This window comes from Sprattus sprattus, assembly GCF_963457725.1.
Source record: "Sprattus sprattus genome assembly, chromosome: 17".
NCBI lineage: Eukaryota > Metazoa > Chordata > Actinopteri > Clupeiformes > Clupeidae > Sprattus > Sprattus sprattus.
In genome coordinates this window covers 28,826,967-28,832,899 of record NC_137915.1, presented here as the reverse complement: position 1 = coordinate 28,832,899, position 5,933 = coordinate 28,826,967, and positions in this window count along the sequence as shown.

Sequence of the window (5,933 nt, the reverse complement as noted above, 5' to 3'; positions counted from 1 at the left end):
TGTATGAGAGAGAGAGAGGGAGAGAGAGAAGGAGAGCGAAAGAGAGAGAGAGAGACAAAGCGAGAAATAGACAGAGGGGGGAAGAGCTAGCCTGTTTACATGCCTACAGGCAGGGTGAGACTCCTGGGACGAGGTCCACAGGGCTTCTCTGGTATTGTCACTCTCTCACAAACGTGTCCGTGTACCCTAAGTCAGTTGCATATGTGCCGCTCTCACAGGCGTCCTCCAGATAAGCGTGGCACAGCCCCCCCCCCCACACACACGTGTGACCTGAACATGGGTGAACCTTTTTGCGTCGATCAAAAAAGCATCCTGGTGATCTGGTTTCCAAGCAGAGATGAGACTTATTGCTCATGACAACAATCACAATCCCTCTTTTCTCCTGCTCTCTCCTGTCTCAGCCCTCCTCTCACCCCCCCCCCCCCCCACACACACACACCCACCGCCAACTCCACACATGCTGAGATTATATTACCCTGTGATATTCTAGCAGTGTGTATTAAATATGCATGAACCCGCGAGATGAAATTAATTTTGGGAATGCTCTCTTTGAATGTTCAAATATGCCTTCATGATCGGGCTTTGCATCAAACCCTGAATTCCTAATTTCATTTAAGGGTACTAGGGTGGGGTGGGCGGGGTGGAGCAGCAGTAGGCCCTCTCAGTAGCAGCTATGGCTAGGAGCTGCTGGGGCGTTTGGGGAACAGGAGTGAATCTGCTGTGTGCTCAATATCACTCCCTTTCTGCTGCTGCTGGAGGAATACTAAAGGCGTTTAGGCGAAATACATATTCAATCATTTTATATACATTACACAGAAATGCAGTGGAATGGAATATGTTCATCCTTTTTAACAATGACTTGATAAAAACGTACAATAGTGTATAGATTGTATTTGTTAAGGTTAATATGATTGACAATATGACATTTGAGTGCATCCTCTGTATTTATGTGCTGATGTACTTTACACAGCCTCCTTCACAAAGAGGCATTCACTTTGAAATGTTTGCTGTTCTTTCTGCCCGTGACCAAAATAACTTCCGACCCATCCCTATTTCAGACATACACATGTCCTCATTCCACACATGCCTCTCTCGGTGCGTTGAGTGCAATGAGTCGTTTGTTGTCTGACAATGATATCTCATTTAAAGCTGTACCATGCCCCAGTGTGACAGCCATGCCTCCGGCTCCATGCTGCACCCCTGAAGGACGTATAAACACAACAAACACAAGGAACCAACCGTGTGAGCCTGCACATGTGTATTGACCTCTTGACCTCTGCAACGTATCTACCTAATGTGTCTAGTTACGGATCTTCTACACATCTGTAACACACACACCTCTGCTCCTTCTGTAACCGTGTCTAGTTTAGGATCTTCTTCACATCTGTGGGCCGCTGGATCATTATTTCTTGCAGCAACATCTACACTTGCAGACTTTGGAAATTGTAGTTTTGAGCCAACCCCATTGTCACCATGTTGAACCTTGATACAGTACTCTCTAACGGATCTTGCGTCTCTCTTGGGCTGTGGCACCAGTGTCCCCCGCTGTCCTGACACCCCTGGCAAGGATACACTTCATGTAGGTCACACATAACACCTCCACAGGGACGGGATCCCGAACAGCAGCCGCCACGCCTGTGACAGCGATGATGGCACTCTCTCCCGCCGTCTAGCCCAGGCACATCAGCATAATTACATTTTTCATGAGTGGATGTGGCACGCAGAGCCACACAGTCTGAGGAATCAGTCAGCGGGGCCTTCAGAGGTAGATAACCCAACCGCTGCATGGAAAGATCATTTGAAAGTGTGGGCGGGTGCATCAGTTGGTAATTATTAGAATGCCCCCCCTCCCCCCAACCGACCATCCATCCTCCCACTCCTCCACCATCGCCACATTAGCCTGATAACTCTGGGGCATTTCTGGCACCTTGTTTTGTTGAGGGTCAATAACAAGCAGGAGAAGAATGTGTTGACCTGATGCTGGGCGACCCCGGGGTCCTTATCAAGTAAAGTGGTTTTTGATTAGTGTTAATAGGGATCTGTAATGGTCTTTGGCTGGGTTAGAGAACCCCCACATCGCCACCACCCACCCCAACCCACCCCATCACTTGCTATGTTGTGTCGCCGTTGTTCGTTGTTGTGAATGCACTTGCACACGTAATTACTACTCTCAAGGGCACAAGAGTCACAGGGTTTGTCCCAGCGTGTGTGTGCATGTGTGAATGTATCTATGTTTTATGATGTCATAAATCTGACACTGCTGCCTTGGAATGCAGTGCATCAGAACATGAAGTTATCTGAAGAATGCATCTTTGTAACACAGCAGAGAGGTAAAGAAAAACAGGTCAGGTTTGGTTTAGTTTGGTGGGAATGATATTTTTTGTCCTTGTGTGGTTAGCTATATCTATGTCTAGCTATGTCTGTTCCGGAAACACATAGACAGATGCCCCAAAACCGCCCGAAACCGAAACAGATACACACCTCCCAAACCCATGTACCCATCCTACACACACACACACACACACACACACACACTCCCCCCTTAAGAAAGGGCTTGGCATCTGCTGCAGACTGCATCCATGCATGCTAATACTGGGCTAATGTTATTCTTATGAAGTGCCAGTGACTTGCCATGTTAGCCAGCACTCTGTCAAATTAATGTCAGATTCACCAGTGCCGCAGCTCCCTCCTGCTTCTGCCAGTGGCAGACTGCAGCAAGTTCCTCTCCGGCAGCACCACAGCGGGGAACTCCATCCCTCCTCAAAGATGAAAGCGCAACAAGAAAGAGAAAGAGAAAATGAATGTCCAGGCCTACTTGTCATACACTCTAGTTTGGGAGGGATGGAAAAAAGTGGAGTGGAGATGAGACTGTGTTCGGAAATGTCAGAGTTAAAAGGCATGAATCAAGTCACAATGGGACACAGTAATCCCGTTGACTATTTGTCTCGCTCTGCCGTTTGTGCAGTGATACCAAGGGACAGTTGCCAAGAGGGCACAAGGATTATAAGCTTGACTTAAGGTCAAAATATTATTATGTCTGGTGGTAAGAAATGTCACAAATACTAATGTCTGGAGGTTGCCAGCGACATAAACTCGACGATGGATCTAAAAGGAATTCAATTCCACACTTGAAAATGTTCCATTCAGCACTATATCTGAAGGGGACAGTTCACCCACAGGTAAAAGGCTGGTCATCATATTTTCCCTCTCATGTTGGTTAAAGGTGTACTGTGTGTGTGTGTGTGTGTGTGTGTGTGTGTGTGTGTGTGTGTGTGTGTGTGTGTGTGTTTGTGTGTGAGTGTGACAAAAGGACAATATCCAGCTAGCTCTTCCCCGTACAATGGCAGAGGATGTCGACAGCCTTTTTCATTAAATGAACTTAAAAGTAATCCACCTGACAAGTGCCTTATACTCAAAGTCCTCGGAAGAAATGACATGGCTCTGAGAGACATAGAGATGATGGCAGCAAGGTTTCCAGTGACAGAAGGAAATAAAATGCTATGCTCTTCACCACTTTTTATTCTCAGAATCAGTCAGCCCAACCTTCTTCATTAAATGAGCATACTCGTCACCCTTTTAGTTTGATCTTTGTTGAGTCCCTTACTGTTGATGTTAATTTCACACATTTCTGTCAATCTGTTTCTCGTGGAAAACATGATGGCCTCAGAAGAGTACTCGTACGGTCATTTCTGAAGGTTAAAAGGTGCAGCCGCTGTCCACTGCGTTTGCAGGGAAAACATCTGAAACATTTCTGATAAGTAAGACTATTCCTTTTCATCAGAACTAAATGTCGACAGAATTTCCATTTTTTTGTGCTAACTAAGTGTTTGGCCTACGCATAAAAAGATAGACTTTTAGGGAAGATCCAATCTTAAAGTAATGAACTGTAATGTATCTCCCCTCGACCCTGTTCTCATGGCCTGTGTGGCGGGAATGGGAAGATCAGGTCCATCACACCCTAAAAGAAAATGTCCCCAAAAAACAAAGTATTACAAGGCAACTCCCTTTCCTTACAATATGCAATATTTACTCCATTGCCTCTCATGTCATTCATCCATACATCCAGACTACTAACAGTGCCTTGCGTGTGCTACCTTCAGCCTGCTTCAAATGGTGGGTGCTGGCCAGTCAATAGCTAGTCTTGAACCAGTGTTACAGTTAATGGAGTCAGTGCTCTACACATGTTCAATTTGTCTCCAACCAAGGAGAAGGAAAATCTTTCTGGATCGGACTTTGCGTGACTACCTTGTGTTTTCCCCTGAAACAGCACTCGCTCAAACGTATTACTCTCCTTTATTTTAGCATAGATTTATTCCTTCATAAATATTCATCCCGGTCTATATGTCAAACACACACACTCACTCACAGCATATATTGGAAAGCGAAATATTGCTTTTTTAATAACACAGTCCGAGATTTATTGGCTCTCGTTACTATTGTTATCACAGTGGCTTTCAACTAATCTATTTTAGTCACTGTGGATATTTTTCTGTTTACAACATTGGAATTTCATCCAGTATCATACATCACGCTCCCAATGCCACGTGTGGAGGAATCAAGGAGTCAGATCTGCCTTCCGCAGCAGTCCCTAGGAGCCTCCTGAAATGGAAGTCTGTTTCATCTAAATGGGCTATTTGCTGGGTCATTTGCATGACTTGGCCCTAACATGTAATTAGGGAGCATGTTTTAAAAGGAGTGACATGTTGAATGAGTATGGGGTGTGGGGGCAACCACACACACAAACACACCTAACACATACACTTTGATAAGTAACCACAGTGGTCCATCATTTAAAGACTTCTAATAAATCCACTGAGATTAGACCTGAGCAGGAGATTGAGACGGGGGGGGGGGGGGGGGGGGGGGGGATGGGGGGGAGAATGAAATGGTAATTGCTATTGATTACCTATGCGTGCATATGACCCCCACAGGCTCATTCTGCATTCTTAAATCAAAGCAAATGATTGGGTTTGCTAATTTTGTGCTTTGGGAAGCAGGCTGAAGGCAAACACCTTGAGTGCAGACAGAGAGAGAGAGGGATCTAATTCCTACTAAGGCATAGCTTACTGCTCATTAATTCTGTTCCCTCTACGGTGACAATGGAAAAGGGTACTTTGTCGCATTTTTCTTTTCTGCTTACAAGAGAGTGTGTTGCTTAAGCAAGTCCCCAATCCTATGATACACACACACTCTCATACACACACAAGGAAAGAAAGCTGACATTTACCAAACTGCTCCTGACTCAGGAAGGATTGTTAATAAAATCCATTTAGGTGTGAAATAGCAGTCCAATTATACACACAGGCACACAGAGATATACACACACTCCCTTACTGGACCACAGTGAAATTGAAATCCCCTTTCAGAGTGACAGAATACACCTTTATAATTAGAACACTCCACACACATATGCAGGGTAGAAGACACGCACACTCATTCATGTCTCTAAAAAATACAAGAACGAGGAGGTGAGGCCATTTTTGACAGTACCTATCCATGGATAGTCGAGGCACATCACACAAGCCAGTTATATGCCGTAACAGTGCTGTAGTGCCCTCTACTGACAGTTCTACGATATTACAATGGAGCATGTGCCTGCAGGCTTTTCCTTGCCATTTCATAGACTCAGATACAGAATGCTTCATGATCTGTGACAACTCCGCATTACATGGCACCATGTTGGGATGATGCGCAGCCATGGACTGAAGCCAGTGTTTAAATGCTCCTGTGTGTGATCTGGACTTGGTGTTCATTTGACCCCCACAGAATGAGGGCAATGGAAGAGTCCATTTCCAAAAGAATAGAAAATGACACAAGTTGTGCAGTCATGTGTACATGATTTTATTATTTGAGCAAACAAACAACATTTATGGTATTCTTTTCTTCAGATGATGAAACACTTTCACACATCGAACAGTACTTGTGTACGGGAG